This window comes from Sus scrofa, chromosome 16 (genome assembly GCF_054392235.1).
Source record: "Sus scrofa isolate SSC_HxYL_T2T_F1_AM1 chromosome 16, Sscrofa_HxYL_maternal_Yorkshire_Landrace_v2.0, whole genome shotgun sequence".
In the NCBI taxonomy this organism is placed as follows: Eukaryota; Metazoa; Chordata; class Mammalia; order Artiodactyla; family Suidae; genus Sus; species Sus scrofa.
In genome coordinates, this window is record NC_139398.1 from 50,660,336 (window position 1) to 50,687,066 (window position 26,731).

Genomic DNA, 26,731 nt, shown 5'->3' on the forward strand with positions numbered 1-26,731 from the left:
AGGGTTGTGAGTGGCTCCTCAGAGACCTCTACAGGGATGGATTGGTAAGAAAAAAATGGGAAATACATTAAAAAAAAATCAGATCAAAGTATCATCTCTGTTGCTGATAAATGCAGATTGGACATTAAGAGTAACAGTTCAAGATCAGGTGTGGGTTGACCCAGGCCTCCCAGGGGAGTCATCTCAGAGTCTGCCTTCTCATGCTCTGTGTCAGAAATGAGAGACTGAAGGTAGAGGTGGGAAGGCTGTTTCCCCCTTGTCACCTGGGCTGGGGAGCTATGGGGGCTCTGATGGCCTGGGCTTCTAGAACTAGAACTGTTCTGCAAGGTTAGATGGAAACAGAAGACACAGCTTTTCTGTGTCAAGGTGACCCCATGCATCTGGTTCTTGTCCCTGGCAGCTGTATACTCTAAGAGAGCAAAAGAAGCTGTGTACCTGAGTAGGTGCTGGGCCTACATCCTAATAAGCTTCTTTAACTGATGTATCCCATGTTTGGTACCCTTCTATGAAGTTAAGAAAAAAGTATGATGTTAAAGCCTATTGGGTCTTGTGAGTTTGACAACATGAACCTATACCAATTGCTATTATCAGGGCAGAGACATGCAGCCAGAATCAGCTTCCTAATTATCCCTCTCAAGTCTCAGTGTTGAGACACAGTAGCTGAAGGAGGCTGCTTGCAGAGGACACAGACTCATTTCTTGTATAAAAAAATGGATGCTTTCCTCTCACCCATCTGAGAGCTGGGAGAATGAGGACAAAGACAACAAGGCCATCTGTGTTAAGGCTTGGTCCACTAGGAGGGTTGGTAATGGGCCTGGGAAACAAGAACAAAGTGAACGAGATCACTCTCATGTGACCACACTCACAAGCACAACTTAAACCCAGAGGAAGGCTTAAACCAGTGAATTGCTACTGCACCAGTCTAATAAATCAATCTTTTCACCATGGATAGGAATGACTCAGAGGTGGAGGCAATTTGGGTTCTTCTGATACAAACTGAAAGAAAGAGAACAAAGAACATGGGCCTACTAAGATTCTGTAAAAGCATGTTTCTCTCTCCAGGAGATGCCTGACTCTGCAAAGTCTTAACCTCTGTTCATCTTTGGGTCCCTTGCCATTAGCCAATTGCCAAGACTCAAGGAATAACCATTTCAATGAATACATGAATTAAAAGTGAATGACTAATCATCCTCAACCCTCAATTTTTATACCATCCAAAAATTCTTTTCAAGGTTTAGACTTTATCAAAGGTTACAGTAGGGAGCCATGCAAAAGTTTCTGAGATTTATATTTCTTCTTTCCTCTGAAGAACTCGAAGTTGTGTACATGAAAAACTGTCATGAAAAATGAATCTCATTCATGTACTTACAGATCTCTGAAGTCAGAAATACAGTCAGCACTGGAAAATTGAGAACATTTTGGAAAAGCACCAAGTATCAAAGAGTCTACTTCAATTCTTATAATTTCACACAAAAGCCAAATATTTCAGGAATCATAAAGACCGATTTCTTAAGGTCTGTATAGCACGGAACATAGGAATCAATTCCAAGCAAGAAAGTAGAAGCTGGAAAAATGGAAAATAGATGGACTAGACTGTGTTTTTTGTTTTTTTTGTTTGTTTGTTTTTTGTTTTTTTTAACAGAAAAGGGGAAAATGTCCATATAAGGAAGACCTATTATCAAATTGATGCCTAATAGGAATTGATAATGGAGAAATTTTTACAGTACTCTGACTGATAGGAAATTTAAGAGCTTTTCCTGACATGATAGAACAATTATGATATGAAAGAAATAGCTTCTGGAAATAGCTAACAAAGGAGATAAATGGAGTTGAGTTTGAACAATCAAACAAAGACATCTAGGAAGTTATTAAATCTGAATTTGGAGGGATGTAGTTAGTTCCCCACCCAGCTTTAAGGTATATTACCTCACTTGAACTTTGAACTTATGGTCAGATAAAATGTGTTGATAATAGCCTCTGTGGTTGAACTGCTTCTTGGCCTTTTCTTTTCTTCTTTTCTTTTTTTTGTCTTTTTATCTTTTCAGGGCTGCACCTGCTGCATATGGAGGTTCCCAGGCTAGGGGTCTAATTGAAGCTGTAGCTGCTGGCCTACACCTTCACAACAACACCATATCCGAGCCACGTCGGCGACCTACACCACAGCTCACAGCAATGCCAGATCCTTAACCCACTGAGTGAGGCCAGGGATTGAACCCGTAACCTCATGGGTCCTAGTTGGATTTGTTTCCACTGTGCCATAATGGGAACTCCTCTTTTTCTTTTTTTAAATGGATCAGTTTCTGACAAGAGAGGCCTAAGGCACACTTGGTAAAAAGATAAGACCAGGTGGGCCATAGCAGTTAAGACTGGGTGCATATTCACATGACTTAAAAATAGACACCTATCCCGTAAAAAGGACAAAGTATTAGTCAACAAGTAAAGATAGTTTATGAGCCAAATTTTCCTGATTCATTCAACCACTTGGATTTCTGTAAAATTGATTTCGCAAGAATGTGTTCAGGATCTCTGAAGAAATAGTCTACTGCAGCAGTCCTGAAAGCATTAAGCACCGTAGCATCACTAAAGCATGTCTTTATACTTTCTATGTCACATAATACTAAAATTCAACTTCAGTCATCTTCATTAGTTTCAACTATGCAGCCCATTGCTGATAAATGAAGCCATCCAGGGCCTGTTTCTACATTTCACAATTTTATATGACACTCACTCAATTTTACTGCCCAGCTGAAGGATATTAAATTAGAAACAGAAAATGCTCATCAGAAAAAGACGATTAAGGAGAAGACCAGGGACAGAAGGGGAGGCAGGTCAGGGCTTGGTCTTATTCTGAGAGGTGACACAAGGTGCTCCTATAGGGACATGGTGGTAAAAACTGGAGCAGCTGCATGTCCAAAGAACTTGGTCTGAATTTGATCTTCCCCAAATGCCTCCATTGTTTTCTTTGAAACAGTGGGGCTGAAAAATAATATCATAAAAGCTCACATTAAAATGCACATATGAAAAACACATTAAAATAAAAATTAGGCTTTTGGAACTATCACTGCCATTTCCACTGGTATTAGGACAGTTAATTGAGGTCTTAATGTAGCTGTTAACTTATTACTTTCACTTAATGCTAACGGAGATTAGGGGAAACTATGTACTTAATGGAAAATGTAGATGATTTCCTGATAGTAGAGGAAAGTAGAAAAGCAAATGGAAAGGAGAAATAAAAATGGAATAAAGAAAATAATTTGAGGAGTTCCCATCATGGCTCAGTGGAAACGAATATGACTAGTATCCATGAGGATGCAGGTTCGATCCCTGCCTCACTCAGTGGGTTAAAGGATCTGGTGTTGCCATGAGCTGTGGTGTAGGTCGCAGACACAGCTTGGATCTGGCATTGCTGTGGCTATGGCATAGGCCAGTGGCTACAGCTCCTGATTCAACCTCTAGCCTGGGAACCTCCATATACCACAGGTGCAATCCTAAAAAGACAAAGAAAAAAAAAAAAGAAAAGAATTTGAGGCCTAGTTAAAAAAAAAAATCCAGTGAAAGGCTTTTTGAAGATCTAAAACAATTCCAAAATCAAAAAGCAAAGAAAGATTGGGGGGTGGGGTGCACAATCTAGAAATAGAGCAAATTGAAACTTGAAAATAATGGCACAAAAAAAGTGAAACTATAAGTCTAAAATTAAAACTTCCAGATATATGTTGTAGAAAATAGTACCCTTTTTCCCCCCATTTTGATAAAGAGCTAGGGATCCAGGAAATAATCAGATGCTAGAAGTAACCAGAAAAAAACATGGGGTATAAAAGAAAAATGCTTTTTATACCTTTCAATGATCTAGATAAGGTGGACTCTTATTTTAATGAAGTATCCATGCCTCCAAAATCTGGGGATCTTCTTTAAGATTTGTCTTCAGAGTCAGCCAAATGTTATTTTTTATATGCTTGGTTCTTTTATTTGCTGATGACTTAGAACTCTTACCCTGGTCATCAAGCCAGAGAAGCTTTCAGTTGGCAGGTATTGCCAAAATTCAGCAAGAGTTAATTTAATGGCCAAATACTGTTGGCTTAACTACACTCTATATCCAGAATATAACACTTATAAAGATTCCAAGGAACAGAACTATATAAAGGTCAGATCCAGGAGCCAAACAGACACAGCACAGAGTGTCACACATGAGATAAAAAGCAGGTTATGTCCATAGAAGGGTTGGCAAAAAGGCTCCATTGCAAGTGCCAGCTCTGATTCATTTGTGGTGGTTGTCAAGAATACTTCCTTCAGAAAGCCAGCTAGGCTGAGTCTTAGATCAGAGGCCAAAAATATTGGAAGAAATAAAATTATTACTTGGGAGTAGTAGAAGTTATACCTATTTGACACACATTTGTCACCCTGGGTATAAAGATATATTTGGCACCTCTGATATAAAGATGATCTAAACTTTCTAAGGTTACTCATGGAGTAGCCTTAAAGTAATAATAGCTAGAAATTAAGCATACAGTTACAGAAAACATACAGTCACAAATAAATCTACACACACATACGCTACATATTATACACATACTCTATACAGTATACACATACAAACATAAAGCAATTATAATGAGGGTTGAAGGATATAGTTATAGAAACATATTATTTTAAAGAACAGCACCCATTAGAATACATTAATTTTTGGTTTATTCAAAAATCAGGTTCTTTACTAAATAGTCAACTATTGGTAGATTAGGTTTTTCTATATTAAAAGCATAATTTAGGAAAAACCCATTTTTATATATGCCCAATTATGTAAAGTATTTAGCATTAACACAATTATGTGGATTGCTTTCTCACTTTCTTCACAATGAATTATCTTTGAAGGCAGCTGTGTGTGTATGTGTGGGGGGCTGCCTCTTGTTGCATGGCTCTTCTTTCCACATTCCAAAAGTAACTTCTTCCAGTTTGTCAAGGATCCCACAAAGAAAGAAAAGCAACTCTCTTTGCAAGTAATCTTGAAGTCCTAGTTATCCACAAAAACTAATAGCCTTATGGTGGGTATGTGAACTGGTACAACCATTATGGAAAACATATGGAGTTACCTTAGAAAACTAAATATAGAACTATCATATGACCCAGCAATCCCACTCTTGGGCATATATCAAGACAAAACTTTCCTTGAAAAAGACACATGCACCTGCATGTTCACTGCAGCATTATTCGCAATAGCCAAGGCCTGTAAACAACCTAAAATGTCCATCAACAGATGAATGGATTAAGATACAGTACATATACACAATGGAATACTACTCAGCCATAAAAAAGATAATGCCATTTGCAGCAACATGGATGGAACCAGAGACTCTCATACTGAGTGAAATAAGTCAGAAAGAGAAAGAGAAATACCATATGATATCACTTATAACTGGAATCTAATATACAGCACAAATGAATCTCTCCACAGAAAAGAAAATCATGGACTTGGAGAAGAGACTTGTGGCTGCCTGGGGGGAGAGGGAGGGAGTGGGAGGGATAGGGAGCTTGGGGTTAACAGATGCCAACTATTGCTCTTGGAATGGATTTACAATGAGATCCTGCTGTGTAGCACTGAGAACTATGTCTAGATACTTACATTGCAACACAACAATGGGAGGAAAAATTATGTATACATGTATGTGTAACCTAATCCCCATGCTGTACAGGGGAAAAAATTAAAAAAAAAATAAAAAAAAGAAGATATGGTACATATACACAACGGAATACTATTCAGCCATAAAAAAGATAATGCCATCCATACATGGATGGAACTAGAGATTCTCATACTAAGTAAAATAATTCAGAAAGAGAAAGACAAATATCTTATGATATCGCTTATATGTGGAACCTAAAATATGGTCCAGAACAAAAACAGACTCAGGGACATGGAGAGCAGACTATGTTGCTAAGAGGGAAGGGGAGGAAGTGGGTTGGACTGGGAGTTTGGGGTTAGTATATGTAAACTATTACATTTAGAATGGATAAGCAATGAGTTCCTGCTGTATAGCACAGGGAACCATATTCAATCACTTGTGATAGAACATGTTGGAAGATAATATGAGGAAAAGAGTGTATATATGTGTATGACTGGGTCATTTAGCTGTACAGCAGAAATTGACAGAATACTGTAAATCAGGAGTTCCCGTCGTGGCGCAGTGGTTAACGAATCCGACTAGGAACCATGAGGTTGCGGGTTCGATCCCTGCCCTTGCTCAGTGGGTTAACAATCCAGCGTTGCCGTGAGCTGTGGTGTAGGTTGCAGACGCGGCTCGCATCCTGCGTTGCTGTGGCTCTGGCGTAGGCCGGTGGCTACCGCTCCGATTCGACCCCTAGCCTGGGAACCTCCATATGCTGCGGGAGCGGCCCAAGAAATAGCAACAACAACAAAGACAAAAAGACAAAAAAAAAAAAAAGAATACTGTAAATCAATTGTAATGAAAATTATAAAGAATCCAAAATTATCAGTTATAACACAAACATTTTGTCAATGCCTACATTAAGACATATTAAAACCTTTCACAAAATTCCTGTAATAATCTAATTATCCCTTAAATGCTCAATGTTTGACAATTCAATTTAAGTAGTTTTTAAAGTTTATTATTTGAATTTTCCTTTTAATTAAAAGGCAAGAGGGCAAAAGAGGCTATGGATGATAAGCCTTGAGTCACATCACATACACCAAAAGGGCATTTACACAATTAGAATTCATCCTCTCCCTTTGAAAAACCCTGGAAAGGTGTTTCTGGTTTTTAATTTAGAAGGTTCCTCTAGCATTTGTTTCTTTTGAAAATCCTGAGGTAAGAGGATATATATCTGAAATGCTCTGTTTCATACTGTTACCAAGTACTCGTCCTTATTTAGTTCCCTGACATGTACTCTGTTTACAAGTACAGTCAGCTTCAGCCGAAACATCAATATGAGACCTGGTATGAGGCTCGTTTGTATTGGCAAGAGGTACCTAAAAGGGAACTGACAGATCTTTGCTATATTTGAATTCAAATGACAGGCTGAAAGATAGCATCTTTTCACCTGTAATTGGACTGAAAAGGACCAAGGAGAGGCAGACACCCTGCTGGTGTTCCAGCACATCTTTTGTTAGACACCTGCCCCTCACTTAAAGAAGTATCCATTAAGGATGTGACAAGACTCAGATCTTTTGAGTTTTCTATAACTTCTATGTTATTTGTAGACCTAAAATAAAGAAATATAAAACTCAGAAAATAAAAGGTTGAAAAAAGAAACTTAGATTTTTTAAAGGAATAATTTCTAAAAAAAAAAGCTCAGGAATCAAGCATAAAAAAAATAGCATGGAAAATTAATCTATTCACTTCACATTGATCTTTCCATCATTAGCCAATAAAGCAATGCCTGCAACTTAAAACGCACGTGTGTGTGTGTGTGTGTGTGTGTGTGTGTGCTTGTGTGTGCCCATGTGCACACACACACACAACCCTAGGAGGAGATATTTTTGGGGAAAATTAAGGAGTAAAGATTACTTTAAATAGATATCACTGCTTTCATCACCACTATCACCATCATCTTCATTTACCAAAAATCTTCCATACATTTTATTAATAGCCATCTGCTGCCCTTTGAATATTAACAGATTAGAATATTCGACTCAAAGAAATAAAGAACATATAGAAAATTGAGGCGTTCCCGTGGTGGCGCAGTGGTTAACGAATCCGTCTAGGAACCATGAGGTTGCGGGTTCTATCCCTGCCCTTGCTCAGTGGGTTAATGATCTGGCGTTGCCATGAGCTGTGGTGTAGGTTGCAGACGTGGCTCGGATCTGGCGTTGCTGTGGCTCTGGCGTAGGCCGGTGGCTACAGCTCCAATTCGACCTCTAGCCTGGGAACCTCCATATGCCGCAGAAGCGGCCCAAAGAAATAGCGAAAAAAAAAAAAATGAAACACATCAATTACATAACCAAGAAGGTAAAGAGCATATTTGCATTTCATGTGTAAATAAAGTATTACAAAACAGAGTGCTGACAATTGTTTATCCTGATGAGTGCAGATGGGATAATCTTTTCTAACTAGAAATTTTTAAAATCTCTTAGTAATCCTTCTATAAAGAAGAGTTTTCATATGTCATTCTCATGGTTAAGAAACAATCCCTGTAATACCATTTGCTAAAGCACATGTGGCAAGAAGCTGTAAAAGTGCTAAAAGGACTTTTCTTTTGGGACAGCAATGGATTTGACTAGAAGCCTCAGCATTTTAAACATAGAAGGTTTTATAACTTGCCTAAAGGAGAAAGAATTAGTTTTCAAAATGGGTTACGAAAAGGTCAGAAACAAAAATAATCTATTTTTCTTAAGAGATTGGTTTAGAAGTGGCATTTTATTTAGAAATGATTGTTTCCTGCCAAGAAAACACTAGAGCAGAAAAGGAGCACTTTTTAGCTTTGGCGGGGAAAAAAACCCTCATATTATCAACAGAATTTAAAAGTTAGTAAGTGCATACAGAATGGGCAAGATGAGGCCAGACTGATTGTTCCAGTAATCATAAAACTTGGAAAATGAGATGAACAATATCCTTGCTTTCCAGGTTTGGTGACCAAGGGCAAGATTTTCTAAAAGAACTAGTTGTTTTTGATAATGATAACACAACAAATGCTATTTGTACATATTAAATATTTCAAAATCACCAAGTGCTGTGCCAAATGTTTTACACGCATTATCTTATGAATCATGGTGGTGAGCTGATACAGTGGTAGAACGATAAAACAACCCTTTTTTAGGTATGGGAAAACTGAGGCTTCGAGAGGTTCTAGAATCAGAGCTTGAATTTGAACTCAGCTTTGGCTGACTCCAAAGCTTAGGATATGTTTTACATATTGGCTTCTTAAGGCTCAGCATTCTCTGAGCTCTATACTGACTTAAAATGAAAATGAAATCTAAAGAAGCAGAGCAAGAGGAAAGCACCAGTTGCCTAGTAGTTAGTCTCGAGAGAACAGTGATCCCGGTAGAGCTGATGCAGTGCAGCAAACTGCAATGTAGATCCAGATGAATAGAAGGGCCTTGATTATGCAGCCTTTTGCCTCTGCAACTATGTCAGCACAGAACAGTATACAAATGAGACAAACAAGAAATGGATGAAAAACAGAAACAAGGATCTAGCAAAATGATACCAAGAGCAGCCAATTGTAGAGAAAGACATATGTACCTGGCTTTCGACTTAATAAACACCAGGGCAGACACCAGGGCAGCCTACTTCTCCTAGAGGTTTTCCTGCTAGGAAAGACCATTGGTCTGGCAGGGAAAAGTGTGGGATCCAGTGATTAAATAACATGAATGAGCTCCAGGATAAGGGCTGAGGTCAGCTCTGGCCATTCCTGACTCTCTTGCTCAAGGAGAGACTCCTGAGCCCTCAGAGAACCAAAAGAAGGTGTTTTGGTACCTTTGCGAAGATTTCTTTGCTTGATTCTGCCAGGCTTCCAACTCCCTGACATCACTGCCCTGGGTTCCAAGTGGAAACACAGGCAGAGTGTGTGCTTCATGGGAGCTGGGATCAGGGAGGAAAGATGCTGGGCAATAAGTGATGATTAAAACACTCTTTTAAAAAAAAGTATCTTATGACATCAAGATGCAAGAATCAAAAGCATTTTAAGCTATCAGCAGCTTCATCCCCCTGCCTTTAAGTTTATATACTGCCTAAACCAGCAATGGTCATCCCTTTCACAGTCATGGATTCCCATTGCTTCTATAGAATGTTTGTAACTATATGTGTAGGAGATGGACATGTTGTATAATACTTAAATATTAATATGTAATTGCATATAGAATTAATGAAATCTTCAATAACCTAACACTTCTAAAAATTATGGCATTACAAAGACAGATCTAGAATATCAAAAGCATAAACATTCATTTAAAGAAAATTTCTTCTTTTTTTTAAAATGGCCACACCTGCAGCGATGCTGGATCCTTTAACCCACTGCACTGAGCTGGGAATTGAACCTGTGCCTCTACAATGAGCCAAGCCACTGTAGTCGGATTCTTAACCCACTGTGCCACAGCAGGAACCCCTCTAATCTTATTTTTAAAGCTTGGTAGTTTGTATTATTGTGAAAGGAATGTGGAATGGCTTCAGGGAACTTCCATTACTAACTAACATTAGAAAGAGATCAACTCACTTCTCTGTGACTCTATTTTTCATTTCCAAAATGAGAGAGACAACTGAGCATTTTCATTAGAGAAAGTGTTACTTCCAGGTAAATCTGAAGAGAATACCAGTAGATAGGACAGATGAAAGCGGATCCATTGCTACTGAAGAAGAGGGGTGGGGCCTGAAGGGAAATAAGGGTGAGGTGAGCAACTGGAGGGATCAGTGAAGGTCTGAAGAAGCAGAAGTTTCAGTGAAAAGTGGCACAGTTAACCTGGAAAATAGAGGTGGTGAAAGGAGAGCTGGCTGTCTGGACTGATGGTTTTGGAAGTGGACACATTTTGCATTCTGACAGTGATGGAACGGTGACAGTGTGCTGGTCTTAGTGGTGGATGGAAGGTGGTTTGTGTGAAAGGCTCAGGAAACCATCAATAGATTGTACTGTGGAATGAATTAAGATGGAAACAGAGACTGACTGACGTGGAAGATTCTGGAAAGGCAGTGAATGAGAGTACAAAGAGGGAGAAAGGGCCGTCAGTTTAGCATCAGGCTCCAAGGAAGAGAGGAAAGAATAATGTGGAAATGACAAACGAGGAAAAAGAGGAGCCCCCTCCACCTGCCACTCCATCTCCCAGCCCTAGAGTGAATGGGTTTGAAAGAGGAAGCGGCAATCACCACAGGCATCTAGAGGAAGATGAGTGGGTCTAGTTAAGGCAAATCTTAAACATGTTTCAAATTCCAAATAAGAAAGTTCAGAGAGAATTTTCTGAGAAGCCACTGGGGACCTAGACAGAAATTTACTGATTTTCAAAGTAAAGAGAAATTCCTCCGGAATTATTGAATAAGGGCAGTGTTTCCACTTCAGGCACTGCCCAGTAGCAAGTTTGAGATTTTTTTTTTTTGTCTTTTTGCCATTTCTTGGGCCGCTTTCGCGGCATGTTGAAGTTCCCAGGCTAGGGGTCGAATCGGAGCTGTAGCCACCGGCCTAAGCCAGAGCCACAGCAACGCGGGATCGGATCCGCATCTGCGAGCTACACCATAGCTCACGGCAACGCCAGATCATTAACCCACTGAGCAAGGGCAGGGATTGAACCCGCCACCTCATGGTTCCTAGTCGGATTCGTTAACCACTGCACCACAACGGGAACTCCAAGTTTGAGATTTATGGTCAGTTCAGACTCTACTGTTTTGAAGTCTTATTCCATATAGTCAGGATGGTGGCTGTGATGGGTCAGGTGTGTGTGTGTGTGTGTGTGTGATAGAAAGGGTTGTAGAGGAGCAAGTCAGAAGCAATCTTCTGGAAAATACCTTGAAGGATTACAAAAATTACTACGTAATTATCTATGTACTTACATGTAGATATTGAATATTGCATATGATAAATATAGGCAATCTGATTTTCCCTTTTATATGTCAATTGATATGCCATGTCAATAATGACAGTCAAGAGGGACAGACAACCGAACTCTAAGAGAGAAGATCTTTACTGACAAGAAACTAGCAAGTGTTTATAACTAAGGAGGGAAAATCAATAGTATTTTCACGGCAAAGTTCTACAACAAATGATCTGGAGATAGTCCTATAGAATTAAACACTCATAATACCAAATTGGAATAACCAAATACACATTCAAACTCCCTTTCTATGTAAACAAATACACCTTTACCCATATAAATAAATCCACCCACTACAAAGGAACCAAAAGAACAACAAAACTGCACCATAAATTCCAAAAAATGACAACTTTACTGAATCCCCTATTGTCTTTACTTGCTTTATTCTAAACAGCTAATGCTATGTTTCCCCACTCTCACTTTCCAACTCATCTACCAAACCTGTGAGGTTCTGTGTCAAGACAGCTCATTCTTGTTACATATGATTGAAGGATGTTATCAGCTGGTCAGCAGTGACATTTTTACATGCATAAGTTGATGGTAATAACTGCACCAGAATAACCCCATTAGGGAACATCGAAAAATGAGATCATTGCATAGGGAGCTTTTCGCAATGGAATGGTTATATTTTCATTTTACATCCAATCCTGCAACATTGCAAATGGAATTCAGAGGCTGTTTGGAGAAGCAGTGAAGATCAACGTGCCAACCTGTGAACTATTATCCTTTGTCAACTCCAAACTCAAAGGCTAAACATTCATTTGTCATGCTTCATGCTCTTTGATCACACCCTTTAGGCAAAGAAAGTGTTGACTGAGCATTGTTCCTCGGGAAGGCTTGTGGAAATCAAATATACTTGTGAACTGTAAACATGATTTCATAGGGTAATAGTCACTAATAGCTTGTAATCAATGAACACCCTATTAGGTACAGAGTTCACTTTGAAATTTCAGCAGAAGTGCTGGGCTTTCCTTCTCAGACACTCTAAAGAAGGTAGAGTCTTTAGGAGGGTTTTTTTTTTTTTTAATCTTTTACCATCTACCATCTAAAACTTTTCCCATTGTCCCGTTCCACCTCTCCCTTAAAACTCACTTTCAGAAAAGGATCTAAAAATACTAATATACAACCAGATGGCTCTTGCATTTTAAGTGGCACAAAAGCCTTACTCTAGTAAATGAGTTAATGTAATTTAGTTGGAAGAAGTGCTGGTGGTTTGTGGATGGGGGGGGTGGGGCTCTGTGGCATCATATTGGTCTAGGTTTGACTCCTTGCTTTGCTATTTTTTGGATATACATTCTTTTTTTTTTTTTTTTTTGTCTTTTTAGGGACATACCCATGGCATATATGGAAATTCTCAAACTACGGGTCTAATCAGAGCTACAGCTGCCGGTCTGTGCCACAGCCACAGCAGCTTGGGATCCCAGCTGCATCTGTGACCTGAATCACAGCCCAGGGCAATGCCAGATCCTTAACCCACTGAGCGAGGCCAGGGATTGAACCTGTGTCCTCATGTATACTAGTCAGGTTCGCTATTGTTGAGCAAGGACGGTAACTCCCTGGATACATGTTCTTAAGAAACAACTGAATCTTTCTGATCTTTAATGTCCTCACCTTAAAATGAGGATAATCATTTCCAGGACACTATTAATTTAATTGGGGATTTTGTGCATATTAAAAAAGGCCTTCCCTCTGGGTAGTTGCATCCCCTTGGATACTTGGATTATCAAGTAGAGGGCAGCCTGGATCTGAGCCCACTTTCCCCTCTCAGTCAAACACATTTATTCAGTGTACAAACAGCACTCTGGTGCATGAGAATGATGCCTAGCTGGGCCCACAATGACAAAAGGAAATGGTCTGTGTAAACTCGACTTATCACAGGGCCCATGGCTCAGCCATTCTTAACACCTTCAAGGCTTTTTTTTGTACTTTCTTTCTAGTTTGGATGTTGTCATGGAACACAAGTACATGCATGCATACACACTCAGAGTAAGATGGCTTAATAAATAATAAAATTATAGTAATAATTAATAAATAATAATGTTTGCTTGACCTATTGAGACTCTATGAGGTAGGTAATCATCTGATTTCCAACCAAAATCATCACAATAATTCTGCACGTTTGATGTATGTAAACCAGAGAACACAGACATAGCCTTGCCTGGTGTGCCTAAAAGTGAAATGGGTAGAAGATTCTATGAGGAACAAATAGTGCATGGCTGATCACTACCTTTTTTTGAGTTGAAGGAAAATCAATAAATTAAGGTGATGAACTGAACAGGCAAGATTCCTATCCTAGGAATTCCGTCTATCCTTTCAAAGTAATAAATCTTGCTAAAGTGAGTTGGTGTATTCTTCCCTCCATTAAGAATATAGTTAGCTGGGGGAGGAGAGAGGGAGAGGAATGGACTGGGGGTTTGTGATTAGTAGATGAAAACTATTACATTTAGAATGGATAAACAAGAAGATCCTACTGGATAGCATAGTGAACTATATCTGATCTCCTGGGATAGACCATGATAGAAAGAATATTATATATGTATAATAGAAAAGAATATGTATATGTATTGCTATATAGCAGAAATTGGCACATTACAAATTAACTATTCACTAATAATAATTAAGGGAAGAATACAGGGAGTTCCCACTGTGGCACAGTGGAAATGAACCTACTAGTCTCCGTAAGGATGCAGGTCTGATCCCTGGCCTCGATCAGTGGGTTAAGGATCTGGTGTTGCCAAGACCTGCCATGTAGGTTGTAGATGTGACTCAGATCCTGCATTGCTGTTGCTGTGGTGTAGGCGGGCAGTTTTAGCTCTGATTCAACCCCTAGCCTGGGAACTTCCATGTTCCAAGGGTGTGGCCTGGAAAAAAGCAAAAAAAAAAAAAACAAAGCAAAATAAAAACAAAAACAAAAAACAAAACACAAAAAGAAGAATACAGTTTGTTCAGTTTGAGGCCACAATGTGACAAAACATTTTCCTCATAAAGAAAAGCAGAACATTCTTAGTTCTGCCTGTGGGCAGAATGCTCTGGGCTCTTCCAGGTGGAGACCAGTACATGCCTTCTTCTTGACTCATTTCCCTGGGTGTGGTGCAGATTTGGCAGTGAATAGTCCCAAATTAGAGAAAAAGAAAATTCTGAACAGCAAGCCCACTTGCATTCGTTGTACAACGAACACTTATGTTTGGTTAAGTGTTGCTTCCTGGGAGAATATGAACACCTTTATTTTACAGTATACTACAAAGGGGAAAATGCAAGAATTTTAGCTACCTGCTAAGAATATAAACACAAATACACACACACACACACTCTCCCCCCACGCCTGACGCAACGATGATTAGTTCACCGAAATGGAGACTTTAAGGGTTTCAGGAAAGAATTTACCAATTTTAGGAAACTCAAGAGAGTTACAATCCCAGCAAGTATGAACCAGCTGAAAACAATTCTTAGACTAATTTATAGTTACTTCCATTCCTGTAATTTGTACTCTACTGAACTTTGAGAAAACAATATGGAGAAATCCTCTCAGGGCTTCATAGAATGAAAGTCAAGAGCTGTATGTTATTTTTCTTCCAACAACCTTCTCAACACTACCATTAATATATGTTTTAAATGCAATACCCTATGCCATATAAATCATGGATGTAAAAGTAAAGCGTGTTTAATGACAAGAAAAATACTAGGTTGAGAAATGATGGTGCTCATGTAATAGCATTTGAATTCAGATTCCATTTACATGTAGCAAAGGGGAAACTATTGGCTCAGTTGGCTCTGCAGGTTTTCTGTGGACCAAATGACCAGCTGAACACAAGTCTGGAGAGAAAATGTTGGTAAAATTAGCCTTGCAGAGGGGAATGATGTCACCATACCTTCTCCTCAGTTCAACTGGTAAAAATAAAATTATATTTCAAGTAAGAAGGATTATGGGAGAAGAATGTTCCTCTAAAACATTCATACTATTGTTTCCTCTAGTCATTTGTTTGGATAATTGGCTTTTCTGAATTCAAACGCTGGAATCTCAATGAATGACCCTCTGTTGAAAGCTTTAGCAAATGCATGGGTAACATTTAAATTGCAAACTCTGTTCCACTTTTCCAAGCATGGTAATGCCTCTCTTTTTTCCAGTCATGGATTGGGAAATGGGTCTGGATTCATTAATCAGAGCTCTTTTCTATTTTCAGCATCTCACCTGGGACCTTGCAGATCTTTACCTTCTCTCCATCCCTGTACCAACTGGCTCAGGGTTAAGAGGAAAAAGTGTTGTGTGGATGGAGAGAAGGAGGTTACCTGGCCTGCAGATCCCCTCTTGGGCTGGCTAGTTTTCTAGAAGAGTCTATTAGCTCAGCAGGCAATGGCTAACCTGTTTACCAGAAAACATTCCATCTGGTGCTGCAATGAAGCATTCTTTTACTTTTTTAACAACTGAAGGGGTTCATTTTTAACTAAAATTTCAGAAACTACAGACTAACACTCTCCATTGGATCTGGTAATATCATATCTTTGAATAACTTCTGACAACATTCAAGACATGGATAAAGATGTTATACTGTCATTCCTTAACTGATGTTACAAGTCACCTACTTATGAATTTTCCTCTGTCCCACCATGCCTGATATGCCTGCAAATTAAAATAGATGCTTTTCCATTGCAAAGGAGACAAAGAGAACACTCGCTGACACAGAATGCTCCTTAGTCCACTTGCCTTTAAACACACATAATTCTTCGGCCACTTTAAGGCAGCAGACACAGCAAGAATTTAAATGTCACTAATATAAATCCCTCTCCCTCCCCTGTTCTGGGCTGTCCTTCCCCACTGCCCTCTGCTGAGGGGCTGTGTCCCCCACAGGAGTCACAGTCCTGGCAGCAGGAGCTCTCCAAGCAAAGCCACAGGGACAGAGCTGCTGACCATTTTTCTCAGGGCGGAGGCCAGAGAGGCAGATTGCTTATCATTTACAGAAAGGTCAGCAGTGATTACCTGCCAGCGTCAGATTTACTGGCTTTGTGGTCAGGAGCTCCTGTTCACAGCAGATACTCCTGGGTTCAAAATCTATCTGCTAGTAACTATGCAGGTGAGCTATTCTAGAAAGAAATCTAGAAACAGAAAACATAAAGGAAAACAATCACCATTACCCAGGGGTGCTACAGAGTTGAAATTTAGTTGTACCCTTAAAGCTCGAGCCCACCTCCCTGGGAGCTATCCCATCTCAGCCACTTTCTGTTGTGTGATCACGAGCACACAACTTAACATCTCTGCCCTGGATTCCTCACCTATCAAATAGAAAATAAATGGGAAGGGGGAATAGCAATTCCCTTTAGTGTGGTCCTGAAGATTACAATTTCATATACACAAATGATTAGAACGGCGCCCTGTACACTGTTGGGTATAAGTGTTGGTCATTGCTGTCAGTGCCACCATCCCCACCATCACCATCACGACAACAGTCGACAGGGGCACTGTTACAACACAGAGCATGTTATTTATGATTACGTTACTGTAATAGCCTTCATTTCTGAAATTATTGTTTTCTAAGCTTATCAGTATCTTCTCAACATTCTGCAGTGAATATGTATTTCTTCGAGGTAAGGCAAAAAGAGACGTTATCATTAGAAAAGAATGTTCTAGGTCACTGTGGTGCTAAGAAATAAATACACAGAGGTATAAGAAATAATCTCTTCTACCAAGGGTGTGAATATGTGGATGGGGGGGTCAGAATAGAGTATAAACAGATTAAAAGGCAGAGGGTAAATAGGGGAATTGGCTTGAAGTCTTAATTCTGACCCTTACCTTGCCCTGCATCCATGGAGAGGGGAAGAGAGAGGGAGAGGGAGAGAAAAAGGGAAGGAGGAAGGGAGAGAGAGAGAGAAAGAAAAAGAGAAAGAGGGAAAGAGAGAAACTCCAAACAAGTTTGAATAACTAGATTGTGAGGTGTGTTTTGGGCTGATATAGGGAAAAGGGGTGACATGGAACAGATTCATGAGAAAATTCCCACAGCATATCCTGGCTCCCGCTTGGTCCTCTCACTCGGGGACACCCTGGCTTGCTCCATCTGTCTTTCCCCATCACACCCTCAAGGACTGTCTATCATTTACAACCTCTGTGATTGCTCCTCTTCCACCGTGAAAACATTCCAAGAAGCAAAAAGAAGCATCCTCTTAGTCAGGGTGACATGCCTTAGAAAGCAGAACAGCTGTTGCAAAGACTCTTTCAACTTGACTTTTAGCTTTGTGGTATTTGGCAACTCAATGAATCCTTCTGAACAGAGCTTCTTCACTTTTCTGGAAAACTCGAGATGTACACATAGGGAAATGCACAAGTCTTAAATATATAGTATGATCCAATTTGACAAATATACATATAAGTGTAAATTCTACCGCTCGCAGGTCATAAAACATTTCTATCACTCTGGAAATTCCCTCAAGCGGGGCTTACTTTCTTAATCTATACAGGGAGCATGGAGCAATAATCCTGGATAATTAGAAGAGTCGAAGTGATATCCAAATGGAATGCTCTTCACAAAAGCAGCTCGCTGCCCACTTTAATATGCATTGGTGTGTGAGTGCCAAATTAGCACCCAGAGGTGTCTGTAATCATGAAGGGGAGAGACGGCTGGGGGCAGGGGGCAGGGGGCAGGGAGCAAGGGACAGGGTGTTACAGGTATTTTAAATAAAAAGCAGCAAGGATAGAAAGGAGAGTCAAGAAGGCACATTGTATTTCTTGCCCAACATATAAAAAATTAGACTGGAGCAGAGCCCAGAAGCTGGGACAGTTTTCTTGGACTGTGAGGCAGGGCCCTAGGAGAGCTCACTAGATAACCCATTCTAGGAGAACCCACTAGAATCTTTAGTTTCTTCCTGCAGTGGAGACCACTGAAGGAACTGGTCAAACCTCCTTGGCCTGTCCTTGGAAGAAGGTCCAGGCCAGCCAGGTCTGAGTGGACAGTGACATGTGGAGGAGGTGCTCCCAGGCACCCCACTCCCAAATCAGTCTCTCCTCCAAAGGGGACCCCTTTACAGCTCCCACTTTTCTCCCCCATCAAGTGACTGTCTCAATATCCTAGCAGGATGTCAGAATCTAGAACCCCAGAACTTCAGTCCAGACTCAAATCCCTCACTCCACTAACTCTGGTATGTCCTCAGGACACTACCTCAATGCCCCCATACCTGTCAGCGGCACTATTCACTAGATAAATATTTGAATCTGGGCTCCTCCATCCTTCTTAGCATCTATTGTGTGGAAGACTTTGCACCAAGTTGGATGCAGGAAACACACACTTGCCCACTCCCATGCCCTCCTAGGAACTCCACAGAAAGTCAGGAGTCTCTGGGGCGGAGGGTGCTGTCCCCTGACTTCGGAGCAGCAGATGTGACTCAGTGACTTCACGTGCACTCTCAGTGCAGAGTTGGGGTGGCATGGCACAGAAAGTGGCTCTCTTCTTCTCTGGGTTTCTGCTGGATATTCTCCTCAGCACCCATCTATCTCTAACAAAGTAGATGGTGTGCTATCATTCCCATCTTACACATGGGGGAACTGAGCACTGAGAAGTAGTTTGCTGAAGGCCATGCATTCCTAGAGGTAGCCTCAGGACACATATCAAGCAGTTGAGCCCTGGGACTCATGAGCATCATTGCCATTCTAGGTGGCCTCTTAATCAGAATGTGGCTTCCTCCTTCCCAAAACTTGAGACTTCTGCCTCATTTCTACATTCTCTCTTTCCTCTGAGTATATCCCCATGTCCCAGTACGAGTGATTCTCATATCCGCCCCTCATTCTGTGATCTGCCTCTGCTAAGCCAAGGCCACCGTATCCTCACAGGTGCACTCTGGTAAAAGCTAACAGAGCCTCCCTGCTTCCAGACCTCCTCCCTGCAACAGGCTTTCTTGGGACAGATTCAAACCCTTGCTTTTGTGTGTTATGCTCAACCCCTGTGCCCACGCCAGACTCCAAAACCTTTACCTGGGATTCAAGGCTTCTTTCACTGAAGCTCATTCTAAATCCCCAAACTACCTTTGTACTACCTCAGTGGGTGAATTGCCTAACCAGTGAGTCTTGGTTTTTTACTTGCTTGGCAAATACTTAACGAGCAACTGCTGTGTACCATGCACTAAGCCCCAGGATTTCTGTCTAATTCTACCCAAGGTTTATCCAAGTCCAACTAGCTGCCTCCTCTGAAACTACTATAGCACACGAACGGTCCAAACCACATAGTTCAGTCTCTAGTTGTATGTGTTGACATTTTATTTTCCCAACTGGACTCTAAACTCCTTGCAAGAAAGAGGCATATCCCAAGCATCGAAGTCTTCAATCCACCATCTGGAATCTGTGCTCCACTTGGGCTGGGATATGTGTTTGTTTTCTTTTATGATGAATCCAAGCATTGAGAAAGTGCTTGTTCCATACTAGGAACTCAGGAAATACATGCTAAATGATGAATGAATCTCTTTCTGCACTTGGTGGGAATGCTGAGCACATATGATGTGCCTTAAATCAATACCTAAATAAGGGAGTGTTTAACATGAGTTAAGATATTTTTCCATACCATCTGATTAAAAAAAAAAAAACCTTTAAAAAGTTTGAAAAAAAATCACTTTTGTACTCAAGTACACATAAGCAGATTCTAGAATTTCCACATAGTGTGGCAAGAATACATAGAAGCCCATAGCTCCTTACAAGTGAATGCTCATCAATCTTTTGAAAAATAAAATAAAATACACTCATTATTTGTACTATACATTATCCATGGTTTGTCAGCAGTATGCATTGCCTACTGATACGTTCTTGCTAGGATTCACTGCCTTACTTCGGTGTTACTATCACTGTTCAGTAATACTGACAATTTGTTAACATCCATAGATAGTTGTATATAATTTACATACTTTAATTAGAGTGTTAGAATCATCATATTTTAGAGTTGGAAGGAATCTTATTCAATATGTAGAAGTCTACAAGTTTGATTTTTTTTTTTTTTTTTTTTTTTTTTTTGCTTTTTAGGGCTGCCCCCACGGCATATGGAAGTTCCCAGGCTAGGGGTCGAATTAGAGCTACAGCTGCCAGCCTATGTCACAGCCACAGCAATGCAGGATCCCAGCCACGTCTGTTGGTCTATACCACAGCTCATGGCAATGCCAGATCCTTGACCCACTGAACAAGGCCAGGGATTGAATCTGTAACCTCATAGTTCCTAGTTGGATTCACTTCCTCCGTGCCATGACAGGAACTCCAAGCTTGATTTTTTCAGTACTGAAAATTGTTTTTTTTTTTTTTTTTTTGGTAAAGTGTGATCTTACAAAGAACTCAGTGTGTAATGACATAGAAGTAGAATTGTTCTGTTTAAAAAGGGGGTGGTGGGACGAGTAGCAAAGAGCCCAGAGCCCCACTGCCCACCCTCCCCATCTCCATCTCCACCCCCAAAACAGACCACCCCTCCCCCAGAACCCAGAGATTATGTGGCCTACAGTTTGAATTATACCTGACCAGCCTTGCCCCTTACTTAACACAGAAGAAAGGGAACTCAAAGAAGGTAAGGAATGTCATTCAGCTGGTCAGGAGCAGAGCCATGAGGAATTCTTGACCTCCAGACTCAGAGGTGTTTCACACTGTACAGCACCTAAATCAAGGTCATTCCTGACAACTGCCATTCTCACCTAAATCCTTCCAGGCATTTCTTTGCTTTCATGCTGAGCATCTACTTCCCTTCTGGAAAATTGGCATTGATTCCTTTTTCTAGTTGCCCTTGGTTTCTGAATCCAGATTTTAGGAAATGCCAGGTTATCAGCCTATTTAACATTTTCTTTCCACGACCCCTAAATTGCTTTCAGCTGTCCTCCCCAAACTCCTGTCATGAAAGTAGTTACATTAGCACTCAGTGAAGGTGTTCTGGTAAACTATTTAGTGCCCACAGAGTGCCTCTCACCTCAGAGCCACCGTCTACAGGGAGATTTTCATGGCTGAGAGACATAGGCAAACATTCACATATGTCAGTCCATTTATAAAGCAGCTTCGCTTAAAGCCCCATGACTTTAAAATGGTACCTTTTACAAACGGCTATCTCTTCTCTTTTATTATTATTATACATTTACACAGACACACCTCATTAGTTCTTTATTGACATCCTGTTTTATTTTTATCTGGTTTTAAGGCTAGCTGTGAGCGTCATCATAAAACTGTCTTCCAGAATAACTACTGATAGGGAAGAGGAAAAGGATGAAACGAAACTCAGCGCCATATGGGAGAGGAGAGTCCTGAGAATCCCCGCTGCCTGAGTGACTGAACAGACGATGCTGTGTGCAGGGCAGATGCCGAGCCAGGGAGGGGGGCTGTTCACAGGCTGCCTTGGAGAGCATCTAGCTCCTATATCGGCAGGAAGGTGGAGCACCTGGTCACCAGAGCAGTCAGCTCTGAGGCCTGACCTCCACAGTCCACAGGGAAACCAAGGATGCTGGAGGAAAGGCAATCACGGTCCCTGGCTCATGCCGAGTTAAGTACCAACAGTGCTTTTCCTCCTCCCAGTTCTTCCCTGGTTGGAGTTATTGATTTTTTAATCTTTTTTTGGGGGGGGGGGTAAAGCTTCATTTTTTCCTTATCATTCAATTTTGCTTTTGGAGGCAAGCTCTCAAGAAATGCATTTTTAGGACGAGACTATCTCATTGCAGTGACTGAATTTCAAATGTGCAATTTAGGCTTCCCCAAGCTGAGTTGCCTTTGACTATATATTAATTTTCATATGGTGGAAGTGTGATATGAATCATTTTAATAACTCCTTGCATCACATCCACCTACGCCCTATCTTGTACAAGTAATATTCAGGCATGTGAGCCATGCACGTCAAATTGCACACAGGAAATCACAGTGGGGCCCAGAACAGCTTCCAAACAAGACATGGAATCATGGCCTGCATTTAATAGAAAGGCAGTGCCCACTCTAAGGAGAGGTTAGAAATACGACTGCTCCCATCAGACTGTATGTGCTTCTGTGTATTCATTTTTATACAGACACACTTTAAGATATTTTTGAAATACAATCATTTAGAATATGGTCTGAATTCATGCCCTGACCTTCAGGATCTTAGGTGATGTGATCCCTATATTCCTTATCAGGCTAATCATCTGGAACTCTCCTGCTTTGAGTATCTTTTTGTCCCTACATGAAGGCTGCCTCATTTCACTCAGGGCCTTTTTCTCAGAATTTCCCCTGCTTCAACATATCTTCCTTTACCCTGAAGGTTATTTTCCTCAGTCAGGTTTGGAGACACTTTCTCTGACCACTAAATACAAAGCACATACATGTGCATGCACGTGCACGCACACACACACACACACACACACGCACACGCACACGCACACACACACACCTTGTCACTGACCCATTCATCCCTGTGTCATTTTGTCATTTATATTTTTTGAGGGCCACACCTGTGGCATATGAAAGTTCTTGGGCTAATGGTCAATTCGGAGCTACAGCTGCCAGCCTATACCACAGCCACAGCAATACCAGATCTGAGCCACATTCGTGACCTCTGCCACAGCTTGCAGCACCACAGGATCCTTAACCCACTGAGCAAGGCCAGGGATCAAACCCATATCCTCATGGACACTGTTTGGTTCTTAACCTGCTGAGCTACAATGGGAACTCTCATTTTGTCGTTTATATCTTAACACCAGTTACTCTCTGAAATGATTGTATATGTGTGTGTGTGTGCGTGTGCGTGTGTGTGTGTGTGTGTGTGCGCGTGTGTGCATGCAGAGCAGTGGTTTATCGTCTATTTCCCTCCTCTGCTACTCCCCCCGATAAACTCCATGAAAGAAGAGGCCTTCTTTGCTTTGTTGTCTGCTATATCACCAGTCCCCAGAGCAGTGCTAGTACATGGCTGAACTCATTAATTATTTGTTAAATGAATCATATGTAAATGAAAAGAGGATGTCTGGTGTCAGCTGACCAGGGTGATGAGAGTACTGAAAGGGATTATCTGTAAAACTACTGAAGCAAATGGAATGTTAGTCTGGGAGAGAAGAGATTCAGAGAAGCCAAGATAAACAGTCTGAGGGACAGCACATGGCAAAGGGACGGGTGAGGTCAGAGGCAGGAAATCTGCTGCGTATCCTTGAGCTTTTGTCAGGGAGAAGGGTGTAACATAGGAGCTCTTGAAAAAGAATGGGCTTCTCACTTAGACAGGGCCTCCTCTAACTATAAAGTATCAGGGAAAGATCTGGACGAACTCCCTGGCGCAGAAGGTAATTCCACTGTGGACAAGACAATACATGGGAATTGTAGAATGAGAGAAAGTTGATTTTGGAAGAAAGATCATTTGTTGCGATTCTTCACTTAGAAAGGGGAACCTAAGGGTTAAAAAAGTAACATGGTTTGTCCCACGGTATAGTGGGCACTGTTGGCTGACTAATCCCACACCTGTTTCCGAACTATCTTCTCTTGTTCATTTCCCATATTGAGGCTGGAAATGTTAAATGCTGATTTCCTCAGCATCTTTTACAGCTGGGGTGATCCCTTGACATAGTTCTAGCCAATTAGAAATACACGAAAGAATGGTGGATATTTCCAGAATAACTTTGCTTTCCTGATAAAAGAAACAGAAATGGTTATTGCTGCCTATCTCCTTGAATTGAAAGTGGATATGATGGCTGGAGCTACAGTCATTTTGTGACCATTTGGAAAAAGCCAGGAGATGCACAGATTCTGGCCCTGTCATTGTACTCAGCCAAGATCAGCAGCTCTTTTCAGACTTCTTAATTTGTTTAAAAGACTGTTAGTATGCTTTTCCTGTAGGCAAAGACATTTCTTTTCTTTTCTTTCTTTTTTTTTTTTTTGTCTTTTTGCCATTTCTTGGGCTGCTCCTGTGGCATATGGAGGTTCCCAGGCTAGGGGTCTACTCGGAGCTGTAGCCGCTGGCCTACACCAGAGCCACAGCAACTTGGGATCCGAGCCGTGTCTGCGACCTACACCACAGCTCACGGCAACGCCGGATCGTTAACCCACTGAGCAAGGGCAGGGATCGAACCCGCCACCTCATGGTTCCTAGTCAGATTCGTTAACCACTGTGCCATGACGGGAACTCCAGCAAAGACATTTCTAACTGTCATGTAGATATTACAGAGTTACAAAAGTGTCAGAGTTAAGATTAATTTTATTATAGTATTTAATTTTATATAATTACTAAATATTTTTATATAATATATTACATAATAGTATATCTATTTAATATTACATAACATTCAGGCAGGTGGTTTTTTCATGGTATATACTCACTCAATTGTCAACTGTTGTGAAATGCCTATCATGTTACAGACATAGCACTAGGATTTGGTTCGTATATCGGGGTCCCTGGCCATACAGAAATCTACTCTGCTGGAAAAGAAAGACAAGTGAGTACATGATTGCAATTCAATGAGATAAAAGCTATGACAGAAGGATGAACAGGATGCCAGGACAATAGAGAAGTACTCATTCCAAGATACTAAAGGGATAAAGAGTGCATCTTTAAGGAGAAGGTGTCAACTCAGAGCTGAGACTTTAAAGAAGAGTAAAGGTTGACCAGATTGGGCCGGGATGGGAGGGAAAGGAGTTTCTGGGCCGAAGGAGATTGCAGTGCAGAGAGGGAGGCCCATTCAAGAAGCTGCAGATAGTCTGGCAAGACTAAAACTCAGTGTGTGCATAGTGAGAAGAGGGCTGCCGAAAGATGGGGGAAGGGTGGTGGAGGAAGTGCGGAAAGGTGAGTCTAGAGGGATGAGCAGAGGCCCAATGAGAAAAGGGTCTTATTGGCCAAAGTGATGTGTTGAAACTATATCCAGAAATAGGGTCTAAGAGGCTATTGCAATTCCTAAATAGGTAAGTGACCAATCAGATTTGCATTTAAGAGAATTTACCTTGGTGGCAAGGTAAAGCTTAAGCCAGTGGGAAGAGGTGAAGGGCATTTCAAGACTGGCAGTCAGGGAGGTAAATTAAGAGGCAGAGATGTTGGGGTCAGAATTTAAGAGACTATCTGTGAGTATCCAAAGGGGTTGAAAACTTTTGTCCATACAAAAACCTGCACACAGATGTTTATAGCAGCCTTGTTACCCAAACTTGGAAGCAACCAAGATGTCCTTCAAGAAGTGAATGGATAAATTAACTATGATATATCCAGGCAATGGGATATTACTCGGCGCCAAAAAGAAATGAGCCATCAAACCAAGAAAGGACATGGAGAGAAAAAAAAAAAAAAGGACATGGAGGAGCCTTAAATGCATATTCCTCAGTAAAAGAAACCAATCTGAAAAGGCTACATACTCTGTGATTTCAAATATATGATATTTATAAAGGAAAACCTATGGAGACAGTAAAAAGATCCATGGCTGCTGGGGAGTGGGGGAAGAGAAGGATGAATAGATGGAGCACAAAGAACTTTTAGGCAGTGAGACTCTTCTATATTACACTACAATGGTGGACACAGGTCATTATACATTTGTCCAAATCCATAGGATATAATTAGTGAATCCTAATGTACATATGAACTTTGGGTGATGATGCCTTAATGTAGGTTCATTGATTATAACAAATGTACCACTCTGATGGAGGATGTTGTAATTGGTGGAAGATATGCATATGTCGGGACAGAATGAAGAATCTCAGTACTTTCCACTCAATTATGTTATGAAACTAAAATGGCTCAAAACATTAAAAGAAATAGAGTCGAGAGAGAGGGAGAGACACAGAGAGAGGGGAATATGTGACATAAAGAAGGTAGAAGTGGGAGTTCCCATCGTGGTGCAGTGGTTAATGAATCCGATTAGGAACCATGAGGTTGCAGGTTCGATCCCTGGCCTTGCTCAGTGAGTTAAGGATCCGGTGTTGCCGTGAGCTGTGGTGTAGGTTGCAGACGCGGCTTGGATCCCGCTTCGCTGTTGCTCTGGCATAGTCCTGTGGCTACAGCTCTGATTGGACCCCTAGCCTGGGACCCTCCACATGCCATGGGAAGCAGCCCTATAGAAAAGGCAAAAAAAAAAAAAAAAAAAGAAAAGAAAAGAAGGTAGAAGTGAAAAGACTTAGGGGTGCTTAGGTATTGAGTATAATGAGGAATTAAGGGTGATGGGCAGATTTCTGAACTGGGTGACCGGAGAGATGGCAATACCTTTCCAAAGCCAGGTAACACGAGAGTTAGGAATAGCCTGGGACAGAGTGACCCAGGGACAGATAAAGGTTACAGAAAACATTGAACTTAA

The 26,731-nt window shown here is 40.9% G+C and overlaps 1 protein-coding gene and 1 long non-coding RNA gene across 25 annotated transcripts in view; both read right to left on the reverse strand.

Moving 5' to 3' along the window:
• Nucleotides 1-26,731, reverse strand: part of PDE4D (phosphodiesterase 4D) — a 1,507,422-nt gene that overhangs the window by 825,015 nt on the left and 655,676 nt on the right. The window lies entirely within an intron of this gene.
• On the reverse strand, nucleotides 1,599-7,570 carry LOC146395567 (uncharacterized). The gene is made up of 3 exons (XR_014831392.1): nucleotides 6,438-7,570; nucleotides 3,479-6,143; nucleotides 1,599-2,077 (listed from the first exon to the last, which is right to left on the reverse strand). It is a non-coding gene; the product is annotated as an uncharacterized LOC146395567 (long non-coding RNA).